This window comes from Ascochyta rabiei, chromosome 20 (assembly GCF_004011695.2).
Source record: "Ascochyta rabiei chromosome 20, complete sequence".
NCBI lineage: Eukaryota > Fungi > Ascomycota > Dothideomycetes > Pleosporales > Didymellaceae > Ascochyta > Ascochyta rabiei.
Window position 1 is genome coordinate 315,544 of NC_082424.1, and position 13,584 is coordinate 329,127.

At 32.7% G+C, this 13,584-nt stretch overlaps 28 annotated features.

Moving 5' to 3' along the window:
- The first annotated feature begins 960 nt into the window (after positions 1-960).
- Positions 961-2,831: a mobile genetic element.
- Positions 1,701-1,903: a mobile genetic element.
- Positions 2,755-2,856: a mobile genetic element.
- Positions 2,827-6,043: a mobile genetic element.
- Positions 5,311-5,321: a tandem repeat.
- Positions 5,322-5,376: a tandem repeat.
- Positions 5,377-5,387: a tandem repeat.
- Positions 6,041-6,493: a dispersed repeat.
- Positions 6,478-7,901: a mobile genetic element.
- Positions 7,902-7,939: a tandem repeat.
- Positions 7,940-8,212: a mobile genetic element.
- Positions 8,212-8,215: a direct repeat.
- Positions 8,213-8,541: a mobile genetic element.
- Positions 8,216-8,671: a long terminal repeat.
- Positions 8,216-13,584: part of a mobile genetic element that runs on past the window's edge.
- Positions 8,542-8,579: a tandem repeat.
- Positions 8,580-8,673: a mobile genetic element.
- Positions 8,661-8,744: a mobile genetic element.
- Positions 8,673-10,540: a dispersed repeat.
- Positions 9,041-9,234: a mobile genetic element.
- Positions 10,467-10,556: a mobile genetic element.
- Positions 10,539-11,868: a mobile genetic element.
- Positions 11,853-12,305: a dispersed repeat.
- Positions 12,303-13,584: part of a mobile genetic element that runs on past the window's edge.
- Positions 12,885-12,893: an inverted repeat.
- Positions 12,885-13,015: a mobile genetic element.
- Positions 12,958-12,994: a tandem repeat.
- Positions 13,007-13,015: an inverted repeat.

A 13,584-nucleotide genomic window follows, 5' to 3' on the forward strand; every position in this document is an offset into this window, starting at 1 on the left:
AGCTGCTAACAACGCTGTAGAGTTTTAGCAGCTTACTGCTAACACTAACTAGAACAATACTGCCCTAAATACTATGTTTTAATAAGGATTAAAGCCTAAGGTTAAGAAAGAACTTATACGCACTAGCGCGAGCACAGAAACCCTTAATAAGCTTATTAATACTATAATTAATATTAACGTATAACTCTACAAACTTTAGTAAGAACTTTAAGATAACCCTAGAGCCTGTACTACTATTATTGCTACTAGTAGGCTGCTACTAAGGAACTAGTAGCGCAATAACTTAAATTAAGGACAGTAAGGAGGTTATAATTAGCTAAATACTAGTTATTACACCTATAGCAACACTTAGAGTAGATACTACAGACCTAAAGTAATAGACCTCTTAAACCTTAACAAGGGACTACTAAAGTAATAGAATAAGAAGCCTAAGGGGGGTAACTAACACAGAGGCAGCAGGGACTGCTATAACTGTAGCAAACTAGGCTACTTTATTAGAGACTGCTAGATAAACAAGGTTTACTGCTAGTTAAATATACTTACCTGTAATTATAATAATATAGATGCTAGTAAATAGGAAATTCTTACTAATAATTTAGGATAACTGCTAGAAGACCTAGAGTCTAGTCTAGCGGACAATAATAACTATATTGTACCTGTAATTTATGTAGCAACACCCTACTAGAACACCTAGAGAGGCAAAGAAACAGAATACTACTCTAATAATAACCAGCAAAAGATAGACAACCTACTAGACACCTTAGGGTAAGAGTTTAACTAAATTAGCGCTCTACTAACACGTAAACAAGAATGTATAGCTTAATAACACTAAAAGTGTAATAACAAAGAAGCCTATTACTAAATATGTTAAGAACTTATTAGTCCTATAGAAGCACCTAAAATTATAGAAATAATACTAGAACTCTAACAGCTTGTTTACTAGTTTAGAAAAGGAAGTAATAACGTACCCTACAGGCGAGCCGCTTAACAGGCAAGCTGCTCACTTTTGCCAAGCCCCTACCAAACTTCTCCTCCTACACTAATGTCTTCTTAACAACACTATTTAGACGTGTTAAAGGAAGCTTAGATACAGCTTGCGCTCTAGGCTCTTAAACAAGACGCAAATCTCTCTTAGTAACGCGCTGCAGCTATCTACAGGGTCCCTTAAAAGACACTAAGCAACTAACACATAGGACAACCTTCACGCGCAGATTCTATAGCTAACTTATAGAAGCTGGACAACAATAAGGAGGAGGTAATTATTAAGCATGTTCTTAAGCTAGATGCGCGAGGATTTTCCCCTTAGCTCTTAGATATAGCTACTATGGCCAATTCTTTACGCGCTAAGCGCAATCTAGGCCCTATTAGCGTAAACTGGCCTAGTACGTTTGTTAAGTAACACCTAGAGCTTAAAGTCAAGTTTAATCGCAAGTACGACTATAAGAGAGCCCTCTATAAGGATTCTAAGGTTCTACAGGGCTGGTTTAGCCTAGTAGCTAATATCAAAGCTAAGTATAGCATCTAGGATAAAGACATATACAACTTTAACAAGACAGGCTTTATAATAGGCTAGATCTCCCTAGGAGCAGTTGTTACAGCTTCAGAACGACAGGGTCGGCTAAAGGCTATCTAGCCAGGCAACTAAGAGTAGGCTACAGCTATAGTAAGCATTAATGCTAAAGGATAGGCTATTCTGGCCTTCCTTATCTTTAACGCCTACCACTACCTCTCTGCCTGGTACAAGGAAGAGGATCTGCCTTATAACTGGGTTATTAGAGTCTCTGATAACAGCTGGACTACTAACAAGCTTGGTCTTAACTGGTTAAAGCACTTTAACAGGCATACAAAGGAGCGTACTATTAGCACCTACTGTTTACTTATTATTAATAGTTATAAGAGCTATAACTCTCTTAAATTCTAGCAATACTGCAAGAATAACAAGATTATTACTCTCTGTTTGCCTCCTTACTTATTACACCTTACATAGCCCCTTAATATAGGTTATTTTGCTGCTTTAAAGAAGGCGTATAGGCGCTAAGCTAAAATACTTATACGTAACTAGATTAACTATATTATAAAGATAGAGTTCCTGCCATACTTTATACGCGCCTATAATGCTATAATTACTTCTAAGAATATCTAGGGAGGGTTCTAAGGTGCTAGATTAGTCCTATTTGACCCAGACCGGGTTATAATGGCCCTTAATGTGAAGTTACGCACTCTATTACCACCACTACCTGTTAACAACAAGCTCTGGCAGTTACAAACCCTAAGCAACACCCTTAAACTTAGGTTGTAATCAACGCTTGTAAAGACAAGGATTCAGAGGCATATAGATAGTTCGCCTACCTCTATAGTTAAGGCGTTTAAGAAGGTAGCAAAAGGGGCAGCAATAATTGCGCATAAGCTAGTGTTGGCACAACAGGAGATTACTTAGCTTTAAGCTACTAATAAGGCAGCCACACAACAAAAATCACACAAAAGAAAGCAAGTTTAGGCAGAAGGAACCCTAACAGTTAAGGATAGCCTGCAATTAATAACTCTGAAGGAGTTTGGGGCGCGTAGTAATAGGAAGAAGGCAAAGAAGCAGGTGCGTGCTAAAGGAGGTGAGCCCTCCTAAAGACGCTGTAGACAGTGCAATTAGACAGGACACAACGCGCAAACGTGTTAGAAAGAGGTAGAAGTAGTTTCTAAATAGTATTATAGGCCATACTGCACTTTACAGCACTAAACTAGGTTGTTTTGGGCCATAATAGGGTGGAGTTTGGTAGGGACTTAGCAAAAGTGAGCGGCTTGCCTGTTAAGCGGCTCGCCTGTGGGGTACGTTAATAGTAAACAGTTTACTAATAACCTAGAAGAAGCTAAAGACTAGCTTTAGTGTAAGTAAGAAATATAGCTTAGCCTAGAACGTATGCAGAAGCAGAAAGAAGTACTACTAATAATTAGCCTAAAACTACAGTATATTATAGACTACTAAAACCTAAAATATAGAAACCTTACGTAGACAGTATACACTAAGGATAAATATATAATCTACTATAATAAGAAGCTTAGTATAGGATAGTTCCTAGCACAATAAAGCCTCTGTTATAGTTAATAGTACTAGTGTTATAATAACCTGTGTAAACTTTATCTTATTAACAAACACTAGAAAGTATATTTTTCTAGAATAGATAACCTATAGGCTATAATACAAATATAGCTAGTAGTTAATATAAGTTGCTATTATATATGCTGGCAGAACTACGTTAATATAGATTGTAAGAAGCATTGCAGTATAAAGGAATTTAAAGGGTTTAGTAAAGAGGGGACTTTTTTAGGCTAGCGCCTACAAGCCCTAGGGATTAATCTATTAATAGTATTAGGAACAATTACCTTATTAAGCTACCTATTAAACTAAATAGAGTAGCCTTTATAGCACTCTTAGACTTAGGAGTATAAGTAAGTTATATATCTAGAACAGTAATATAGTAAGCTAGACTTAGATTATATTATAAGGAAAACCCTTACTTACTCTAAGTAGCTAATAGAGAATAAATACTAGATAAACTGCTAATTATGCTTAAAGTAATAGCAGCACCTCTACAGATACAGGGGCACTATAAGGAAATAAACCTAGACGTCTTTGCAAAGGCTACACACAATATTATATTAGGACTTTCCTAGTTATAAAAGCATAACCTAAAGATAGACTAGGCATAAGAAAGACTTTTATTAGAAGGATATAAATATAGTACTAATATATCTACACCTACGCAGCGCATGTAGTAGCTAGTAGATAAGATAAAGATTAATAATGTCTCTTTAATATATAAGACGCGCTAAGATAGAGTAGTTAACTCTACAGATACTAAACGCCCTACAGATTATAAAGTAAGAGTTAAGGAGGAAAGGAGTACACCTTCTGCTATCTCTAACGTGTATAGACAGTATGCAGAGATATTTAGAAAAGAGCTTATAGTAAAAGCTCTGCCTAAGCATAAACCCTAGGATTATAAGATTAAGCTCTAGAAAGGAAAGATACTAACTTTTAGGCTATTATACTAGTTATTAGAAAAGGAACTTAAAGTACTTTATAAGTATATTAAGGAGAACCTTAAGAAGGAATTTATTAGAAGATTAGAATAACCTGCAGGGTACCTAATTATATTTGTTCCTAAGAAGGATAGCAAGCTATAACCATATATTAACTTTAGAAAGCTTAATAAAATTACTATTAAAAACTACTACCTGCTTCTAAACATTACAGAGTTATAGGACTAGCTAGTAGGAGCTTAGTACTTTATAGTATTAGACCTATAAGGCGTGTACAACCTTATACGCATAAAGAAGAAAGAAGAATAGAAAATAGTATTTAGGACGCAATATAGACTCTATAAGTACCTAGTTATACTATTTAGTCTAATAAACATACTAGCAACGTGCTAGAAGTTAATTAATAACATCCTAAGAGTATACCTTAACAGAACTGTAGTAGTATACCTAGATAATATCCTAGTGTACTTAAAGACACTAGAAGAGTATAAATAACACGTTATAGAAGTGCTAGAATGCCTAAGGCAGGCAGACCTATAACTTAAACCTAAGAAGTGCGAATAGTATAAGAAGGAAGTTAAATTCCTAGGGTATATTGTAGGATAATATAGAGTTAAGATTAGTCTAATAAGGGTAGAAGTAGTTAAGACTTAGTAAACGCTAAAAACAGTTAAACAGATCTAGGAATTCTTAGAATTTGTTAACTTTAACTAACGCTTTATTAAGAACTACTCTAAGATTGCAATCCTACTAATAAAGCTTACGCAGAAGGATACACTATTTAAGTAGAAATAAGAATAGAAAAATGTGTTTAAGGCACTTAAATAAGCTTGTATTACACCTCCTATATTAATTATATTTTATAGTAGCAAACTAATACGTATAGAGACTAATACCTTAGATCTTATATTAGGCGTATGTATTATATAAGAAAAGGATAGACTATAGCACCCTATTACTTACTACTTATATAAGTTCTTAGGACCTAAAGAACGCTATAATATGCATAATAAAGAATTACTTATAATTATATTAGCTTTAGAACATTAGCAACTACATATAGAAAGCTGCTTAGAACTTACTATCTATACTAACTATAAGAACCTAGTATACTTTACTACTACTAAGGTCTTAAATTAATAATAAGTTTATTAGTCTAAGATACTTAGATAATATAAATTTAAAATATTGTATACACTAGGCAAAGACAATAGTAGAGCTAACACGCTTAGCAGACAACATAACCTTACTAGAGAAAAGACAATAAACTAGTTTATAGTACTAGGAATTAATAATAATAGGTTACTTAGACTATTATAATAACTAAATAATATAATATAAATTAAAAATAAACAGCGCATTATATTAGACGTAGTAGAGGAACTTTAGAATACAATTATAGCTAATTACTATAACAACCTACTATATAGACAACCTAGAATTATATAAATAATAGAACTTATTAAGTAATACTATAAGTTTAGTAATATAAAGGACAAGGTTACTAATTATATTAAGAACTGTGTTAACTGTTAGTAAAATAAATATAGTACAAACGCAAAATACAGAGAAATATAGGTAATAGAGCTACTAACAGCGCTATAGATAAACATTATAATAGACTTTGTTACATAGCTACCTGTCTTAAGAGACCCTATAACTAGATACAACAACAACCTAATTTTTGTTATAGTTAATAGATTTACTAAGTATGCTAAAATAATACTGTTTTAATATAGCTATACTGTAGAGCAGCTTATATAAGTGTTTCTAGATTAACATATAAGGTATTATAGCATACTAGAATTAATTATTAGTAATTAAGATAAACTCTTTATATTAAATTATTAGACTACGCTCTTAGCAGCTATTAGTAGTAAGAAGAAGCTCTTAACAGCCTATTATCTGTAGATAGATAGACAGACTAAAAGAACAAATTAGACTATAGAAACATACCTATAGATATACAGTAACTAGTAATAAGATAACTAGGTTTTACTATTACCTAACGTACTCTACAGTTGAGCGGATTACACAATTAAGCAGATTACTTAAAACCCCACCAAAATTGCCTAAATCTACAACCCTTTATCTTAACAACCACGCAATAAAATCTTCTAAAATTTTTAGGACAGGGCTGCACTAATATAAATAAGAGTATTTAAAAGTCTTAGAGTGCTAGAATCTATAACACAGACGTTATTAAGCAATTACTGTTTTACAGGGGTGTTTAGCACTATTTGCAGGCTATTTCTTTAACTATTATAGCTATAAAGCTAAAATCTAGATATGTACTTACTAATAACTATACAATACTATTCTGAAATTTTAAGAAGATTTTATTGCGTGGTTGTTGAAATAAAGGGTTGTAGTTTTAGACAATTTTGGTAGGGTTTTAAGTAATCCGCTCGATTGTGTGATCTGCTCAACTGTTGAGTATGTTATAGTATAAATTACATATAATAATAAATTATTAGAAGTAATAAGAAAATTACTATTCTTCTTAAACTATAGGATGTACCTAAATCTCTTTACTAGAAGTCTAGACACACTAATTAGTCTAAATTAGTAATATCCTTAGTAGCAAGACTAAAAAAAGTGCATAAGAAAGTATTAGAAAATATTAGTAGGGCTTAAGAACGAGCAATCTTATATATTAACTAGAAACAAAAAACAGCACCTTAGCTAAAAGAGGGAGATAAAGTCTATCTCCTTATAAAAAACCTTTGCATATAAAGACTAATAAAAAAACTAGACTATATTAAAGTTAGACCCTTTTTTATTTTAAAGCAGATAAGCCTAGTTAACTATAGACTTAATCTGCTAAAGGATATAAAGATCTATCTAGTGTTCTATATATTACTATTAGAACTAACTAACTCTAGAACGCCTATCTAGAAGAACTTCTATTACTAAGCTAATAGTAAAGACTAATAGGAAGTTAAAAAAATAATATAATACTAAAAGGAAGGTAGCTAGGATAAATATCTAGTTAAGTAGTTAGGATACCCTAACTTAGAAAATATATAGGAACTAACTGCACACCTTACAAACTGCTAGCAGTTATTAAAGTAATTTAAAGAGACTAATTAGGCAGTGCTATGTTGCTCTCCTAGTACTCTAAGGGATAGCCTTTAAAGGCGCCCTAGGTACTAGGCAGCAACAAGAACTTATTAGGCAGATTAGTTAACTTAATAGTCCCTGCCTCTAACTGTTTCTACTCTTCTATACTATGCTTCTCTACTATAATAGCCTCCTTAGCATAACAGTCTAATAAATCTATTTATTATTATAACTGCTCCTTACGCGTATAAGCTACACGCAAGTCCTCTATAGCTTTTTCTAATATTTAAAGCGCTTTAGTTTATGCTTTATAAGTTTCCTTTATACATATATATAATTTCTCTTTCTTAGATATTAGCTAGGTAAACTTAGATTAAGTTACCTTTATATTATAATATTGCCTAAGGCAAACATACTTACTACACTTTCTAGATTAAATATAAACCTTATATACGCAGTTATACTTTATATAAGTTTTATATTTTTATACTATAATCTCTCTAAAGGACTTAACAAATTTATATTAATAATAACAGCAAGTTAAACGTAAGATAGTTAGTTGTTTTAGTATTATCTAAACTACCTACTAATTAAGGACAGGCCCTGCATTATAGAAATAAGCTTAAGAGACTAAGCTAAGACAGAAGGGGGATAGTGTTATAATCTACAGAATATAGGAAGGATATAAGCTAATTATAGTATATAGGGTATAGTAAGAATAATAAGTTATTAGGCTTAGTATAAGCAAATATAACAGCGTTAATACTTAGTAAGAAGCTAAGAATTATATAATATAATTAGGCTTAGTATAATTAGTATAATTAGTAATTAGTATAATTAGAGGTTAGTGTGATTATTAATTAGTGTAGTTAGTAATTAGTGCAATTAGAGGATTCTTAACACTAATCAGCCTATATTACTACTACTATTATTAAAGTATATAGTTAAGTAGAAACATAACCCTTATAGTGTGTGTTTAACCTTATTAATTAAGTTTATTTTTAGAATCTTAACCTGTGCTTAAACTAGACAGTCTACTCTGTAGTATTTAGTGCACCCTATCTTCACAAGCTTTGCTTAGTTAATAACCCTAACTAATCTACTAGTACTCATCTGTTAAAGTTGTACTTTAGTTAAAAACCGTAAGCGCTAATTCTATTAGTTCTTAGGGATAAGTACTGGTGGATTAGTTAGGGTTATTAACTAAGCAAAGCTTGTGAAGATAGGGTGCACTGAATAGTACGGAGTAGACTGTCTAGTTTAAGCACAGGTTAAGATTCTAAAGACAAACCTAATTAATAAGGTTAAACACACACTATAAGGGTTATGTTTCTACTTAACTATATACTTTAATAATAGTAATAGTAATATAGGCTGATTAGTGTTAAGGATCCTCTAATTGCACTAATTACTAACTACACTAATTAATAATCACACTAACCTCTAATTATACTAATTACTAATTATACTAATTATACTAAGCCTAATTATATTATATAATTCTTAGCTTCTTACTAAGTATTAACGCTGTTATATTTGCTTATACTAAGCCTAATAACTTATTATACTTACTATAACGTACCCCACAGACGAGCCAGTCACCGGACAAGTCGGTCACTTTTGCCAAGCCCCTACCAAACTACCCTTCACATACTAATGCCTTCTTAACAACACCATTCAGACGCGTTAAAAGAAGCTCAGATACAGCTTGCGCTTCAGGCTCTTAAACAAGACGCGACACTCTCTTAGCAACGCGCTGCAGCTATCTACAGAGTCTCTTAAACAACACTAAGCAACTGACACGCAGGACAACCTTTACGCGCTAATTCTATAGCTAACTTGCAGAAGCTGGACAATAACAAGGAGAAGGTGATTATTAAACATGTTCTTGAGCTAGACGTGTGAGAGTTTTCCTCTTAGCTCTTAGATGTGGCTACTATAGCCAATTCTTTGCGCGCTAAGCGTAATCTAGGTCCTGTTAGCGCAAACTGGCCTAGTACGTTTGTTAAGCGGCACCTAGAGCTTATAGTCAAGTTTAATCGCAAGTATAACTACAAGAGAGCCCTCTGTAAGGATCCTAAGGTTCTACAGAGCTGGTTTAGCCTAGTAGCTAACACTAAAGCTAAGTATGGCATCTAGGATAAAGACATGTATAACTTTAACAAGACAGGCTTTATAATAGGCTAGATCTCCCTAGGAGTAGTTGTTATAGCTTCAGAACGACGAGGTCAGCCAAAGGCTGTCCAACCAGGCAACTGGGAGTGGGCTACGGCTATAGTAGGCATTAATGCCAAAGGATAGGCCATTCCTGCCTTCCTTATCTTTAAGGCCTACTACTACCTCTCTGCCTGGTACAAAGAAGAGGATCTGCCTTAAGACTGGGTTATTAGAGTCTCTGATAACGGCTGGACTACTAACAAGCTTGGTCTGGACTAGATAAGCCACTTTGACAGGCATACAAAGGAGCGTACTGTTAGCACCTACCATTTGCTTATTATTAATGGTTATAAGAGCCATAACTCTCTTAAATTCTAGCAGTACTGTAAGGATAGCAAGATAATTACTCTTTGCTTGCCTCTCTACTTATTACACCTTACACAGCCTCTTAATATAGCTTATTTTGCTGCTTTAAAGAAGGCGTATAGGCGCTAAGCCAAAATACTTATACGCAACTAGATTAACTACATTATAAAGACAGAGTTCCTACCATGCTTTATACGCGCCTACAACGCTGCAATTACTTCTAGGAATATCTAGGGAGGGTTCTGAGGCGCTGGACTGGTCCTGTTTGACCTACAACGGGTTATAAGCAGCCTTGATGTAAAGCTGCGCACGCTATTACCACCACTATCCGTCAACGACAAGCTCTGGCAGTCGCAAACCCTAAGCAACACCCTTAAACTAGGGTTGCAATTAATGCTTATAAAGATAAGGATTTAGAGGTATATAGATAGCTTGCCTACCTCTATAGTTGAAGCGTTTAAGAAGGTCTTAAAGGGGGCAGCTATAATTGCGCACAAGCTAGTGTTGGCGCAACAGGAGATTGCTGAGCTTTAAGCTGCTAATAAGGCAGCCACACAACAAAAATTACACAAAAGAAAGCAGGTTAAGAAAGAAGGTACTCTAGTAGTTAAAGAGGGCTAGCGATTAACAGCCCTAAAAGAGTTTGGGGCGCGTTATAATGGTAAGAAGGCAAAGAAGCAGGTGCGCGCTGAAGTGGGTGAGCCTTCCTAAAGGCGCTGTGGACGGTGCAGTAAGACTGGACATAACGCGCGAACGTGTAAGAAAGAGGTAGAAGTAGTTTCTGAATAATATTACAGGCCATACTGCACTTTGCAGCACTAAACTGGGTTGTTTTGGGCCATAATAGGGTGGAGTTTAGTGGGGGCTTGGCAAAAGTGACCGACTCGTCCGGTGACCGGCTCGTCTGTAGGGTACGTTACCCTATATACTATAATTAGCTTATATCCTTCCTATATTCTGTAGATTATAACACTATCCCCCTTCTGTCTTAGCTTAGTCTCTTAAGCTTATTTCTATAATGCAGGGCCTGTCCTTAATTAGTAGGTAGTTTAGATAATACTAAAACAACTAACTATCTTACGTTTAGCTTGCTGTTATTATTAATATAAATTTGTTAAGTCCTTTAGAGAGATTATAGTATAAAAATATAAAACTTATATAAAGTATAACTGCGTATATAAGGTTTATATTTAATCTAGAAAGTGTAGTAAGTATGTTTGCCTTAGGCAATATTATAATATAAAGGTAACTTAATCTAAGTTTACCTAGCTAATATCTAAGAAAGAGAAATTATATATATGTATAAAGGAAACTTATAAAGCATAAACTAAAGCGCTTTAAATATTAGAAAAAGCTATAGAGGACTTGCGTGTAGCTTATACGCGTAAGGAGCAGTTATAATAATAAATAGATTTATTAGACTGTTATGCTAAGGAGGCTATTATAGTAGAGAAGCATAGTATAGAAGAGTAGAAACAGTTAGAGGCAGGGACTATTAAGTTAACTAATCTGCCTAATAAGTTCTTGTTGCTGCCTAGTACCTAGGGCGCCTTTAAAGGCTATCCCTTAGAGTACTAGGAGAGCAACATAGCACTGCCTAATTAGTCTCTTTAAATTACTTTAATAACTGCTAGCAGTTTGTAAGGTGTGCAGTTAGTTCCTATATATTTTCTAAGTTAGGGTATCCTAACTACTTAACTAGATATTTATCCTAGCTACCTTCCTTTTAGTATTATATTATTTTTTTAACTTCCTATTAGTCTTTACTATTAGCTTAGTAATAGAAGTTCTTCTAGATAGGCGTTCTAGAGTTAGTTAGTTCTAATAGTAATATATAGAACACTAGATAGATCTTTATATCCTTTAGCAGATTAAGTCTATAGTTAACTAGGCTTATCTGCTTTAAAATAAAAAAGGGTCTAACTTTAATATAGTCTAGTTTTTTTATTAGTCTTTATATGCAAAGGTTTTTTATAAGGAGATAGACTTTATCTCCCTCTTTTAGCTAAGGTGCTGTTTTTGTTTCTAGTTAATATATAAGATTGCTCGTTCTTAAGCCCTACTAATATTTTCTAATACTTTCTTATGCACTTTTTTTAGTCTTGCTACTAAGGATATTACTAATTTAGACTAATTAGTGTGTCTAGACTTCTAGTAAAGAGATTTAGGTACATCCTATAGTTTAAGAAGAATAGTAATTTTCTTATTACTTCTAATAATTTATTATTATATGTAATTTATACTATAACATACTCAACAGTTGAGCAGATCACACAATCGAGCGGATTACTTAAAACCCTACCAAAATTGTCTAAAACTACAACCCTTTATTTCAACAACCACGCAATAAAATCTTCTTAAAATTTCAGAATAGTATTGTATAGTTATTAGTAAGTACATATCTAGATTTTAGCTTTATAGCTATAATAGTTAAAGAAATAGCCTGCAAATAGTGCTAAACACCCCTGTAAAACAGTAATTGCTTAATAACGTCTGTGTTATAGATTCTAGCACTCTAAGACTTTTAAATACTCTTATTTATATTAGTGCAGCCCTGTCCTAAAAATTTTAGAAGATTTTATTGCGTGGTTGTTAAGATAAAGGGTTGTAGATTTAGGCAATTTTGGTGGGGTTTTAAGTAATCTGCTTAATTGTGTAATCCGCTCAACTGTAGAGTACGTTAGGTAATAGTAAAACCTAGTTATCTTATTACTAGTTACTGTATATCTATAGGTATGTTTCTATAGTCTAATTTGTTCTTTTAGTCTGTCTATCTATCTACAGATAATAGGCTGTTAAGAGCTTCTTCTTACTACTAATAGCTGCTAAGAGCGTAGTCTAATAATTTAATATAAAGAGTTTATCTTAATTACTAATAATTAATTCTAGTATGCTATAATACCTTATATGTTAATCTAGAAACACTTATATAAGCTGCTCTACAGTATAGCTATATTAAAACAGTATTATTTTAGCATACTTAGTAAATCTATTAACTATAACAAAAATTAGGTTGTTGTTGTATCTAGTTATAGGGTCTCTTAAGACAGGTAGCTATGTAACAAAGTCTATTATAATGTTTATCTATAGCGCTGTTAGTAGCTCTATTACCTATATTTCTCTGTATTTTGCGTTTGTACTATATTTATTTTACTAACAGTTAACACAGTTCTTAATATAATTAGTAACCTTGTCCTTTATATTACTAAACTTATAGTATTACTTAATAAGTTCTATTATTTATATAATTCTAGGTTGTCTATATAGTAGGTTGTTATAGTAATTAGCTATAATTGTATTCTAAAGTTCCTCTACTACGTCTAATATAATGCGCTGTTTATTTTTAATTTATATTATATTATTTAGTTATTATAATAGTCTAAGTAACCTATTATTATTAATTCCTAGTACTATAAACTAGTTTATTGTCTTTTCTCTAGTAAGGTTATGTTGTCTGCTAAGCGTGTTAGCTCTACTATTGTCTTTGCCTAGTGTATACAATATTTTAAATTTATATTATCTAAGTATCTTAGACTAATAAACTTATTATTAATTTAAGACCTTAGTAGTAGTAAAGTATACTAGGTTCTTATAGTTAGTATAGATAGTAAGTTCTAAGCAGCTTTCTATATGTAGTTGCTAATGTTCTAAAGCTAATATAATTATAAGTAATTCTTTATTATGCATATTATAGCGTTCTTTAGGTCCTAAGAACTTATATAAGTAGTAAGTAATAGGGTGCTATAGTCTATCCTTTTCTTATATAATACATACGCCTAATATAAGATCTAAGGTATTAGTCTCTATACGTATTAGTTTGCTACTATAAAATATAATTAATATAGGAGGTGTAATACAAGCTTATTTAAGTGCCTTAAACACATTTTTCTATTCTTATTTCTACTTAAATAGTGTATCCTTCTGCGTAAGCTTTATTAGTAGGATTGCAATCTTAGAGTAGTT